This window comes from Cornus florida, unplaced genomic scaffold, assembly GCF_030987335.1.
Source record: "Cornus florida cultivar Cherokee Brave unplaced genomic scaffold, ASM3098733v1 CherokeeBrave_3.0.0_Hap2_Chr05, whole genome shotgun sequence".
Classification (NCBI taxonomy): domain Eukaryota; kingdom Viridiplantae; phylum Streptophyta; class Magnoliopsida; order Cornales; family Cornaceae; genus Cornus; species Cornus florida.
The window spans coordinates 18671975-18686675 of record NW_026775575.1 but is presented as its reverse complement, the minus strand read 5'-3'; the positions used below and the strand labels follow the sequence as shown (position 1 = coordinate 18686675).

General features: G+C 40.3%; 1 pseudogene; it reads left to right on the top strand.

Moving 5' to 3' along the window:
• The first annotated feature begins 374 nt into the window (after positions 1-374).
• On the top strand, positions 375-473 carry LOC132310634 (small nucleolar RNA R71; annotated as a pseudogene).
• The last annotated feature ends 14228 nt before the right edge of the window (positions 474-14701 follow it).

The window sequence follows — 14701 nt, the reverse complement described above, 5'->3', positions numbered from 1 at the left end:
GTAAAACACTTGAATAAGTCATACATGTCTCATTAGATGCATGATGAGAATAGTTAGGGAAGGAAGATACTTGATTCGCTGAGTTTTGGTTGATAAAAAATTGATCAAGCCTTTGAGATAATGATTTCATTTCGGCGGCAATTTCATTGGAGTGGTTTACTTGATGTAAGCTAACACTCTTCCTACCACTAGAATTTCTACCATTCTTCGAAGATAAAGTACGATACAAAGAATTTTCACTCATGCTCTCATAAAGACGTCACACGTTATCCTCATGCCTATCAATGTAAGAGCCACCCATGGAAACATCAACCATGACCTTGTAATTATTTGATAAGCTCTCAAAGAAATATTGAACTAATTGCCATTTGGGCATGTCATGATGTGGACACTTTCTAAGTAATTCATTAAAGCGTTCTCATGCCTCATGAAATGTTTCCCCATCCCCATGTGAAAATTCCCTAATTGAAGTTCTCATGGCATTGGTCTTAGAAACTAGATAGTACTTCTTCAAGAACTCTTGTTCCATTTCTACCTAAGAAGTTGTTGAAAAAGGTTTAAGATTGTTAAACCAATATTTTGCCTTGTCTTTAAGGGTGAATGGAAAAAGTTTAAGCCTTAAGACCTCTTCTGGCATGTCCGTATATCTTACGGTGGAACATACTTCAAGAAACTCATCCAAATTCTTGTAAGGTTCTTCACTTAGAAGTCCATGATAATTAGGAAGCATTTGTATGGTTTGTGGTTTGATCTTATAGTGGTGTGCTCTAAATGGTGGCAATTGAATGCATATGGATGCATTATATTCATTAGGCACATAGTGATCTCTTAAAGCAAGGGGAGGATTAGCAATTGGAGGTGCAACATGGGCACCTTGATTTCCTTGAATGATGGGAGGTAGTGGAGCATAGATTGTCCTTGGCATTCCTAATGGAACTTGGCCTTGTTGTTGTGGTGGATGAACAAATGGCCTTGGCATACCTAATGGTACTTGCATGTTATCATGATGCACATTGGGGTGGAGGATACCTTGTTGGTCTATATGACCAAGGTCCTCTACATGGTCCTCATTGTGTCCTTCCATTGATGAAATGGATTGACTAGAACTACCTCTTCCCCTAGGGTTTCGAACAATGGATTCAAGATGAAAATTTAAAGGGACAAGAGTGGGTCTCAATGATCTATGACCATACATGCACAATGCAATACAACAAACAATAATGACAAACACTTCACCTTCACAACAAGTCAACAATCAACAAACTTCCTCCACATAACATGTTCCCATACTCCCATGCTATCAACAATATGCAAGAAAAGTAAATTACCTCCACGTGGGCTCATGATTTATCTAAGAATTGAAATACAAGCCTCCATGCGGCCGACAATTTAACTAGAGATTGAGTAAGAAAAAGCTCACAAAGGTCCTTTAGCACTTCAACTCCAAATTTTTTAGCTTTTAGCTTAGCAATTTTTTTAAAAATAATTTTAGCCTTTTTCCTTGCTTGCTTAGCTCCTTTGCTTGGATGCTCCTTTGCTTGCTTCCTAGCTCAATACTCCTAGTCAAACAAGAACAAACACAATAAGCAACAAAAACTGAAAACAAAGTAAAGACACGATCAAAAGAGTACTAATTCCTAATTGATTCCACAAATATGACGTTACCAATCAATCAATCCCTGGCAATGGCGCCAAAAACTTGGTGTGCTCCGGGTCATCACTCCGAAACCCAACAGTTTGTGCACACCGCCAAAGATGATGGCGGTGTAGAGCTATGATGAAAGTGGCCAAGTTTTACATTTAGAAATTGCCACTACTACCTTTCACTAAACTTAATATAGCTAGGGCAAGTAGGGATCGTCCTAAGGGATTGAGGGTCGTACTAGGTTGAGGAATCAAAATTAGGGTTAGTAGGTCAAGTGATCAAAATAGTGGTTGGTTGGTTAAATTACACTAGATGCAAATTAAACTAAAGTAAACAATAATGCAATAAAGAGAATAAAAGAGAGAGAGAGATCTTGGGGTTTAGAGATCACCACTAAGCATACTTTTTTACACCCTTAATAAATGATTAATGAGGGGAAAAATATATATTGTAACATAGTGTGTGTGTGTGGTTGTTTCAACAAGTATGGATGACAAATGAAGCATATATTGTCTAAGCAATATGGTGGATAGCACAACATATCAAATTAAGCCATTAATCCTTTCTTTAAGCTCACAACTAAACACATCACAAGGTTAGAGATATATGCTACTTGCTTTCATAAGTATGGAACTTCAACAACAAGCATGGATTGTCCTCCCATTTAACATATAAACTACAGCTACACTACAATTAAGTTAATGACATGAAATTAAACTAATTAAACTAAGGGAGAGGTACAATTCATCAAAAAATGAGTATGAACCATCAAATAAACCACAAGAACATGCCATTAAGCACTATGTCTTGACAATCTCTAGATCTATATCATTAATACATATAGACATACATCAATAACACAAGAAATAGAGACAAACACATGAACATCTATTCTAGCGTACATAGACATATGGATAGAATGAAATGATCAATTGGAAGCATTAAACCATATAAATCATTGAATAAACAAGATCTATATATATAAAAGTGTCAAAACATATATCACAATACAAATCCCCTAAAAAATACATAAATCAAGAAGTAGAAAGCATGCTTAGGGCTAACTCTAGCCCCAAAAGGATGTTTAGCCACTCATGGATGATATCTTCCAACCCTCAAGGGCAAGCTCCCTGGAAGAAATCTGCTCATTGTTTGATGAAGAACTTCTAATGGTGTCTCTAGCCTCCTCCTCTCCTTTGCTTCCTCTCTAAGTATAAAAGTATGAAAGTCTAAAAATCTCTCTCAAAAAGTGGCTCATAATATAGGTAGGTCAAATATAACCCAAAATGAGTTGGGCTCGTACACCAATAATCCTCTAATGATTGGATATGAGACAAATTTTAATGAGCTGGAATTTAGATTTTCTCGGGATATTGGAAGTTCGATCGATCGAACTTGTGGTGAGATTGATCGAACATGGCTGAGATCTATCGAATTGAAGCTGGATTGATCCTCAATGGCGGCACATTTTTGGATAAAAACAAATCTGAGATATTTTGAAGATATTTTTGAGAAAAGGACAAAAGTGCTTGGTAGGGTGGTACAACTGGATAAGATCAATCATTTAGATAGTGACAAGATGGTTCGATCGATCAGAGAATGAAGTTGTATCGATCGAACTTTTGGGATTTCTGAAGATGACATCATGGCCTGGATCTATCTTGAAGTGTTGAGATCGATGAAAATTGGATTGATCGAACTTTTCTTGAGATCGATCGTAGTTGCTGAAATTTCACCTTTTGCTCTACTTTACTCCTTTTTTTGATTCATCCCAGAATTGCTTCATTTCTGCTCTTATTTGGCTGAGTTAGCTTATTTTAAATGCCTACTTTCCAGCGCTCATCAAGCACCCACAAGCCCTGGCATCAAGCCAGGCCCGCTAAGCCTCGAGGATCAAGGCTTCAAGCACTCACAAGCCCTGACATCAAACCAGGCATACTAAGCCTCGAAAGCCAAGACTTCAAGTGCCCACAAGTCTTGGCACCAAGCCAGGCCTGCTAAGCCTCGAAGACCAAACCTTCGAGCGCCCACTAAGCCTCAAGACTTCGAGCAACTACAAGCCCTAGTACCACACTAGGCTTGTAATATGTCGAAAGGTTAGAGCCCCAGAGAGCTCTCCACGGGTCCATGAGTAGCATGAAAAGAAGGTAGGGTCTCGCAGCTTTAAGGGATCTAAAGTTGGGAAACTTAGGAGGACCTTGGATTGGTAGATGAGAAGTCAAGAAGCGCCTTCGCTCTTAGCAAGGCCCAATTAACAAGATGATGGGATTATACACATTATGACAGCAAACCTTAAAATCACATTTAATGCTGTGTCAGGCTTGACCAACTGGTGGCCAAACAACATTTAATGCCCTTGATTAAGGGAGAAATGACATGGCAATGTAGTGTAAGGCTCAATGAGAGGATTAGACTCTTTAGACTCCTAAAACTTCAGGATTACCCATGTAATCTGGATTGGGAGTAATGCATGTGAAGAACCATGCACGGAAGAGGCCATTGGATAATGACCAATGGAATCCGGGCCTATAAATAGCACTGTCCTATAAAGGAAAAACCAACGAAGTGAGGAATCTGTCATAAGATACTGTATACTTGCCCTACTACCATCTTAATCTTGATGAATGTTTTCTTCTCCTCCTCCTCCTCCTACACCAAGCATCTCCTCTATTTCCTTCATATTTTTATTCCTGATATCAATGTTGTACACTCATTTATTGATTAATCAAAAAAGAACCCTTACATTTTGGCGACTCCACTTGGGGATATCAGTATAAGCAGATGGAATCACAGGATATGCCGGCTCACCGCTCTAAGCCCTCCATTGGGGGAGGTGGTGATGCTCCCCTACTCTCTCAGGTGCCATCACATGCCTCCAATGTTCGTGCACCTCATGTCATATTATCGAAAAATTCAATAGTCCCCTCCATTCATAAGGAGTTGTTGCTGTCAAACCGTAACCTTAACGAGCACCTCGATAGACTAGAGGCCATGATCATGCAAAGTGCATGGGCCAGAACTGTCTCTCTAACTGGACCAACCCTACCTAAGCACGACCAACCAGTTTGCTCATCCACTCATGTGCCACCATTGTGATACCCATCGACGCAGGCTCAAGCGGCTCTAAAGCCTATCACGGCGACGGCTGCGCCCCTAGCCAGCCCCTCTCTTGAGTATGTCACTGAATCCATGTTATGGGACTTTTTTATGAAACATGCTCTATCGGCTACGCGTAAGTTGGTAATGCATACCGAACCACCATACCCGAAGAGTCTCGCTCAGACTCTGTACCCACAGGGGTACATTATCCCAAAATTTATGAAGTATGATGGTGTCAAAGGAGATGCTGACGAGCATCTACAAAGATTTGTAGAGTCATTAGGCCAACATAGCCATGACGAGGTCCTGCGCCTCAGAGAATTCTCTAAGTCCTTCACAGGGCTAGCCTACAGATAGTTCAGAAGCCTTGAGTCAGACTTGATAACCATATGGTAGTAGCTTTCTCAAAAGTTCAACGCTAAATTTAGTCAAGCTATCGAGCGAGTCACAACCCTCTCCCTCATAAAAGAAACGCAGGAATGCAACGAAGAACTCCTCAAGTTCATTTCCCGGTTTCAGGCGCATGCGAGGGAATGCTTCGAGAGCAGCAGTGAGAGAAAATTGGTTGACATTTGCATTCAGGGCATGAGTATGACCTATAGAGTCCACCTGGTCAACCTGGGACTCAACAGCTTTAGTGAGCTCACTACCGCAGTAAGAAACATTTGCAAGGACCTCGCGCCCCCTCAGACAGAAACACCATGGCAGGCCACCTGTAAAGATGCACCAGCCATAGCCGGCAATGACAAGGCCAAAAAATGCCGCGAGACAGACTGCAAGCTTAAGGGATCTCGTGCAGAGCGCGCCACTGATCCTCCCCCATTTTTAGTCCTATGGAAGAAGTAGCCAACACCCTCGAGCAGTGGGTTAAATATGGTGTGTTTGCACTACCTACCCCTCGCAAGGAACCTACCACACAAGAACGCGCCAGTCCTGATTTCTGTATTTTCCATCAAGCCACGTTACACCCCACCAGCGAGTGCCGAACTCTAAGGCGAATCTTTCAGCAGCGTCTTGCGGGTGGTGACCTCAAAGTAACCGCGCCAAAGGATGTTCATCACAACCCTTACCCGCGCCATCATGGTATTGCCGTGGTCACTTGCTATGATGAGATAGCAGAAACTAATCCCCCACCCTCAAAAGTTGAATCAAAACAGCATGGTGAGGAGTGCTGCGCCGCAACTTCGTCGAGCCAGCCTAGCTCTCATCAAGCCCCACTAGCTATTTCTTTAATAGAGTCAGATAAGTAGATATCTACCCCCCAGAATCACCCTTTTTATGTTACTGCGCATGTCAATGGTGCTGAGTTTCGTCGCGCGTTCCTAGATAATGGTTCTTCCATCAATATCGTGCTATGGACTAACTTCGAAAGGACCGGTTTACCTCGCGATTGGCTCGTCAAGGAAGCTATTAAGGTGTATGGGTTTGGTAATGAGTCCTATCAGACCCTTGGATTCGTGAATGTTGACCATGCTGTCAGCAAATTTCGAGCCCCCATAAAATCCCACGTCATTAAAGTAGAAACTTCCTACCACATTCTCCTGGGGTGGGCATGGATGCATCGCTTTGGCATTATCACTTCGACCTATCACCAATGCCTCAAAGGAATCCTCAGCAACAAAGTCATCATGGTCCCTTGCTCGGATAAGCCTTTCGCTAAACATGAAGCCCACTTTACTGAGGTAATCTTCTTCAATGAACTTGATGATGAAGATGAAGAGGGCGAAGCTAACATCATTCACACTCCCCTCCCTCAGTAGGGAGAAGTGCAACAAGGAATCTTTTACCCCCATAACCATATGTACGGCGTCATCGAACGGACACCACTGCCCCTCGAGAATGCAAGTGAGTCAGACTGCCGGATGGACGTTACGTCTACCATTTATGACAGTGCGCGAGCTCAGCTTCTGCCAGCCTAATTGTTAAGCCCCCACCTATAGAAGTGAAACGACCTCAGCCTCCAGACCTGGAACAAGTCAATCTTGCCCCTGCGGGATAGGAGCCACGGAGCACTTTAATCTCTTCGCAGTTGGACCCATCACTGCAGGACGGTCTCATCCATCTTTTGCAAGAGTTTTCAGATATCTTCGCATGGACTTATAGTGAGATGCTGGGTTTAGACCCACAGCTTGTAACACACCACCTCAGTACTCTACCTGGAGCGTGTCCTGTCAAGCAGGCCCCTCGAGTCTTCCGCCCCGAGCTCGAGCTTCAAATCAAAGAAGAGGTCAAAAATCTACTCCTGGCTGGCTTTATCCAGCCAATTTTGCATCCTACTTGGCTTGCCAATATTATCCCTGTAAAAAAAAAGGGGCAAATACGCATCTGTGTTGATTTTCGCGACCTCAACAAAACATGCCCAAAGGATGACTTTCCCTTGCCAATAATTGACACTTTGGTTGATGCAACTGCTAGTCACTCTCTCTTCTCCTTCATGGACGGTTATAGTAGGCACAACCAGATACGAATGGCTAACGAAGACGCCCCCAAAACCACATTCCGAACACCGCTTGGTGACTTCCACTAAATTGTCATGCCTTTTGGACTAAAGAACGCAGGTGTCACCTATCAACGGGCTATGACCATTATTTTTCATGATATGTTGCACCGTACAGTGGAAGATTATGTTGATGACTTAGTAGTGAAGTCCAAGCACCAGGAGGATCATATCCAGGTTTTGAGATGAGTATTCCTATGATGCCGCATGTACAACTTGCACATGAATCCTCTCAAGTGCGCCTTTGGGGTAAGTTATGGTGATTTTCTGGGCTTCTCAGTCCACTGCCAGGGAATCGAGCTCGACCCAACCAAAGCCTGCACAATCACAGACATGTCCATTCCGTGTTGGTGTGCCACCGCACCAATGCCTAAAGATGTGCAAAAGATAGAGAATGTGCAATGTGGCCAAGTTTTAAATTTATAAAAGCCACTACTACCTAAAGATGTGTAAAAGATAGGGATCGTCCCAAGGGATTGTGGGCGTGTTTGCAATGGAAACAATGTATAGGATTAGTAGGTCGAATGATTAAAAGGTTGGTTTATTTAGCTGATTAAACTACAATGCAATTGAAATTAGAGCAAGTAAAAGTAACAATTTAGAAAGTAGGTAAAAGATATAGAGGAGAGGACTTGGGGTACTAGAGCTCACCACTAGGCTTGACTTCACTAGACACTGGCAATTGTATATCAAAGGGGAAATTGAATTGTAACTTGTGTGTGTGTGTGTGACATTAATTGAAACTAAGCATGGATGACAAATAAATATAAATTGTCTAGCCAATTCAAATGGAAAGCACAACCTATCAAATGAAACCAAAATCCATTCAATGAAACCATAATTTATGCACACACAAATATCTAGAGGCATACACCTTTTGCATTCACAAGTATAGAATACCAAGGAACAAGAATAGATTGTCCACCTATCTATGAATCTAAGGCAACTACACTATATCTACACTAAAGACATGGAAATTAAACTAATCAAGCTAAAGGTGCGGCACAATCCATCAAGAAATAAGTGTGAACCATCAAATAAATTACAAGAGTGTTCAATTAAGCACTATGTTTTGACCATTTCTAGATTAACTAAATCCATACACATAGACATGCATAAACTCCACTAAATCTAGAGAAAAGCACATAAATCATCCATTCTAGCATACATAGACATATGATTAGAAATAGACAATCAATTGAAAGCATTAATCCATACACATCAAGTAGAAACCACAAGATATATATATAAATCCAAGATCAAAACATTTGTTACAAGTAAATCCCCAAAACTATACAAAGCACTAAGTCTAAGAAGCAAACTTAGGGGCTACTTTAGCCCTAAGTAGATGTCTAGCCACTCATTGAAGTAGTCATCCAACCCCCAAGGGCTATCTCCATGGTAGGACTGACCTCCTTCTTGATGGAAACCCTAGAAGAATGGAAGAACTCCTAAAGATGTCTAAAAGCTCTATAGTTTCTCACCTCCTCTCCAAGATAGATGATATGTTATATGTTGAGATATTAGATGCTATGCTCTTAAAATGGCTCCAAATCCTTATATAGGAGGCTCAAGTGTCACACCCAATGGTCTGGATTCGTGCACTAGGGTCCTTGCAATGATTGCACCATGAGCCATCTTTTAATGAGCTGGAATTTGTTTTATTTTGGACTTGAGGAGGTTTAATCGATCGAACTGTGTTAAGATCGATCGAACATTGTTGAGATCCATCGAATGCTGCAGAGATCGATTATCCTTGGTTGCGCCTTTTTGAATAAAGACAAATCTCTAAGATATTTTGGGATATTTTGGGAAAGAGACAGAGGTAGGTTGGGTGGTAAGTGTGGATAAGATCGAATATTTTTAATCGATCTGAGAAAGGTTGGATCGATCGAACATGGTGGAATCTTTTGGATAAGGACAATTGCTTGGATCCATCTTGAAGTATCCAGATCAATCTTGTTCTGATCGATCGAAGGAATGTTGAGATCAATCGAACATGCTAATTTTCCACACTTTGCTTCATTTTGCTTCCACTTTGCTCCTTTCTTCCATTCAGCTTGAGATAACTTCTTTAAAGCTTTTATTTAGTTGAATTAACTTATTTTTAGGATAAGCACCTGAAAAACGCAATAATATGAAATTAGTTTAAGACGGGAAAATAAAATAGATAAAAGTCCTAGAATACCTAAGCTTAAGGGATTTAAATGCACACTTTTCAGCGCTTATCACACCCCCAAACTTAAATATTGCTAGTTCCTAGCAATGAACTATGAAGTAAATGAATGAAATGAACGAACATACAACTATGAACTAGAAAGCAATAAACGGATAACGCCACTTTCGTAGGGAACACGATTGCATTTAGCACATGCAACAAGCCTTTTAAGCCCCTAGGTTACCTCTAGTGGATGAGTGAAGTCTCATAAGGGTTTCCAGAAATGATACCCATAAACATTAAGCTCATTCTCACAAAAGAGGCACCAATATTGCAAATAAGCATTGGGAGAAAACAACTTCAAGTATGCAGTTTTCAACCCTTTCCAAGCAATCTCCCAAAATTTCAACATCAAGCAAACAAGTATGGTCATCCACACATTAAGAAAATGATCATACAAATCAAAACAACTCTAGAATCTTTTTGGAGTGGACTGGCATCAAGTATGTTGCTATCTTAGCCAACTAAAGAAATGATCACATCCTTACCCTCAAACTAGCATACAAATCTAGCCCCAATCATCAAAACAAAGAGTGGACCTTTTATTAAAGCTTTATTGATCTTGGTGCACTTATTCTTTTCACTCAATTTTTATTTTTATTTTATTTATTTATTTATTTTTTTATATAGGATCAAAGATGGAAGCATGGTGTAATGTAGTGATCTATTAAGATTTCTAGCGATCTATGAGGTCGAGCATTAGGTCAATGACTCCTAAACCAGACGGCTTTAGGGCACTAGGTGTTCAAACACACCTATGGACTTACAAGCTCAAATCAACTCGGCTATAAATCAAAAGAACCTCCATCTAATCATTTCCCACTTCTCACCTTTTGGGAGAAGTCCTCACTTTTTATTACTTTTGTAACTTTTTTATTTTATTTTTAAATTCAATTATTAACCTAGAGTTTGGGCCTCCACCTTTTGGCGAGAGAAATTCAGTGCTTGATGAGGCAAGAATCCCGGCTACTCAATGAAAAGGGATTGTTATCCACTTTTGTCAAAATGAAAGCTTTCAATGCATTACTAGCTCAATTGGGATATAACCAATTCAATAATTAACAAAGCATGAACCCCACAACTGAAAGCTAGTGTGCGCCTGTGCTAGTGTAGAATACTAGAGTGAATCTCAAAATAATCACAAAATCAGGATGATGTGGACCACAAGTGCAAGCATGATATCAATCTTTCGAAAAATTTACTCCTAAATGGCATTCACAAGGCATACAAGGATTATTGGACTCTCAAGGCAAACAATTTTTAAATTTTAAGCAATATAGTCCTTAAAAGATCAAAATCATAACTAACATGGACAAATCATAGAAAATCCTTTAAATACACAAGTGATGCTTAAAATTTTAAATTGAAAACAAACACTGCAATTAACACCCATTACCCCCAAACTTAAATGGCACAGTGTCCTCAATGTGCAAAGAGAATAAATAGAAAGAGTATACCAGTGCAACTAAGGCAAAGAATGGTCGGGACACAAGTATCCAAAGTGGGTGGTATAACCTTCCCAAACTTGGAATTGACTGTGGTCCTCAAAAGATGGCACTTGGATAAAACTCATTAGATAACAAAAGGGATAATAGTGCACAGTGGATATACAAGTGTAAATGGGATAATAAATGAAGTAAAGAGAGAGAAATAAAGGTGGTCCTGAAAAAATTTTGGGCAACACTCTCTCTCACTAAAGTCACTGGGATGCACCTGTTAAATGGAGTCAATCACAGATAAATATATCAATATAGAAACTGGACATCCAAAAATATAGCATGCATAGAAAAATAAAAATAATGTACATCACAGTGTCTGGGCCAACAGACTGGCCGCAAAAATGTCATATCAGTATAAAAACGAACAGTCAAATTATATATATATATATATATATATATATATATATATCAGATAAACGAGAGATAAAAAGATCAAGCAGAGGAGGTAGGACGAATGGGGAGTAATCCTCGGATATCTCTGAATATGTCCTGCGGTGCAGCCATGACATCTGAGTAGAGAGATGCCACATCTGACTGAAGAGAGACAACGGCATCCTCCAAGGTCTGTATACGCTCTCCTAGAATAAGTGTCTGTGCTGGAGCATCAGGGATGATTGGATCATGAAATTGTGGTATATCCTGACCCTGCTCCTGGAGATGAAGTGGTGACTCTGCTAGAGTGAGATGTGGTAGCTCCTCTGCTGGAGACTGTTGCTCCAGGTCTATATCCATATGTGTTGCAGCCACCGGTGCATCTGCTAGATCATCCGCTGTTGCTGCTGCTGCTACCATCTCTGCCTCCTCAGCCTTTGCAGCCTCATGTACTGCTAAAATAGCGTCTATTCCAAGCTCTTGATAAGAGCATTGTAGCTCTTGTTCCAGTCCTTCTTGCCGAAGTGGCTAGCCCCGAACTCAGAACGCTCCTGTGGATGGAAAGGGTAGCGCTAGTCCCTGAGGATCTGAGTAATAAGATGAGCGAAGGGGAGATACTTAGCCCGCTTAGGCTTGGCTTTGCTGATGTAATCTGTGTACAACTTCATCATAACACTCCAGTAAAGTGCAAGAATGGAGAACTAGTGCCCGGTGTAGAATGTATAAAGGGTGGCTAGAAAATCAGAACGCCTCTGGATCTTATGGCCTGCCATAAATACATTTCGGTATAATACCGAATCGAAAAACCATAAGTCATCGGGCAGATAAGTCCTAATGGCGAAAGTCTCGCCATTGGCGTAATGGCTAGTCAGGGTAACGGCTATGTCTGCATCAGAAGGCCTTTTGAGAATAGGATAATCAAGACCTGGAGGGCAGTCATGGGGGCACTGAGAAGATGTGGCCAATGTATTAGCTGTAATGCGGATGGGATAGCCATCGATGGTAGTAAGCAGCTTTGATAGATTACTTGGGGCTGGCTGGAGGTTCTGGAAGAACATCCGAATAAGCCGTAGGAAAACAAGATAAGTAACTGGCGCCAGAATGGTTGAAATGCCGCGCCGCTCAATATTGTCAAAAGCTGCTCGGGTCAAGACTGACTAGGAGAAGAAAGATATGTCAAATACGGACTCATGTGACACTAAAAGGCGTCTGAACTTCCAGATAGGTCTATCTCGGACCTGGCCAGGCTGTGCTAGTGGTGGAGAAGGAGAAGATATGTGGTCCGCCTCATCAGAATGGTAGAAGATACAGAAGCGGGAGAGGCAGAGTGGTCAGACTGAGTCGGAGCTAGCTCCTCATACTGCTCTAGCTGCTTAGGCTGCTTAGGCTGCTTAGCCTGCTTAACCTGCTCTGGATCCTGGGTATGAGAAGGCTCTGCGGACTCCTCTACTCTTTGCCGTACTTTCCGCTTATACTATCGACGGGCAACTGTCTTAACCTGTGCCATGGCCTGTAAAACAGAAAAGGAAACAGTTGCAATAGAAGTCAGTAACAGATAATAGAGAATTAAAGCATAGTATATAGAAACATGTATGTCAAGTAAGATAGATAACTCAGAGTAATCAACATGAATCTATGCAAGTGATGACGCAGCCAAATAAACATTGACTAAGTGAAGCATGCTAAATAGTGTAAGTATGGAATGCATCCAATGTGGAAAACACAGGCATTGGGCATCAAGAAACTAGTATGAACACTATAGATGGTGTGTGAAGTGTGCATATGCAAATCTGTGAAGTTCGATCAATCATGACTTGAGTGAGATCGATCTCTCTTAAATCGATCAGGACTAAGTTTGATTGATTTTTCTCTAATCGATCAGAGAAAACTTCGATCGATCGAGCTGCTGTGAGAAATTTGAAAAGTCACAGATCTGTGACGTGGATGGCACAGGGGCCTCCTGAGCAAGCTTATGGGCCCTCTCACACAACAACAACATAATAGTGGTAACTTGAATAGGCACGTGACCCCTAAAATCTAAATCTAAATCAAAATATATACAAATATATATACACATATATACATATATATATATACAAGCTCAAAATCATCAACAATGGCAACAAATCCAACATAGAATCTCAGATCTAGCACGGAAACATGGAAAATATCAAGATGAAGCTTGGGATCTAAAATAAAATTAAAACTTACCAAATCGAGAGAGAAGTGGGTCGTGAGAGAGAGAGATGAGATTTAAGATGAGGAAGAGGGATTCGAAGCTCTGGAAGCTCGCTGGAGGTTCGCCGGAGGTTAGGAAGAAGGGTTGCAACGGTGAAAGGGAGCTAGGGTTGAGATCGATGTGTAAATCGATCAAAATGACCCTTGGCTTCTATTTTTAAAAACTTTTTCCAATATGTTCGATCGATCAGGAAAAATCTCAGATCGATCGAACATAGATAGTTCTTGAAGGAATGTAAATCGATCTAAGCTTCAAAACGGCATTGTATTTTTGAATTTTTTTGAATTTTTGAATTTTTTTTTTTTTTAGATTTTTGAAAATAAAAATAAAAATAAAAATGAAAATCAAATAAAAATCTTTTTGGAGTTTTTGAAAATATATTTTTAAAAAAAATAAAAATAAGAATAAAATAAAATAAAAGAAAAATATTTTTGTGTTTTTGAGGATAAAATAAAATAAAAATTGAAAATATTTTTGTTTTTGTTATTTTTTTTATAAATAAATAAATTCAAAATTCAAAAAGGGCAATCAAAGTCAAAGTCAACAAAGGGATACAGATCGATCAATCCAAGATCGATCTGAAAGATACTTCGATCTATCGAACAGTTCAAAACCTCCAGACAAGTTTGAACGATCAAACATAGGGTTGTTTTATGCAGGGTTGAAAAAAATTTCCAAGTGTTAGAACTGAAGATCGATCTGAGAAAAATTTAGATTGATCTTGGGACACTCAGATTGATCTAGAATTCGCACGATGGGACAGAGAGCTGAAATATGCAGGTATGATGCAAGTATGAAGTTCGATCGATCGAATCTCTTTTGAGATTGATCGAACAGGCACAAAATGCTAAATTCGATGCTGAAAGTGTAAGCATTTTCAACTAAAATCCCCAATAATGTGTATGAACCCAGAATATATCTAGATAACGCAAGAAATGAAAGTTAAAATAGAAATGAGGGAGGAATAGGGTTGTAAACCCTATGAAGCATTGCTAGTCTTTAACGTCTCTAACAAGACATTGGGCTCTTCTAGCCTGGATCAAATATCTTGTTATGCATCCCCTCCTTTACGGGGTGAAAAGCACTTTAAACCCCACCCAACAAATTATTCCCTAAAGAACTCATTGGATTT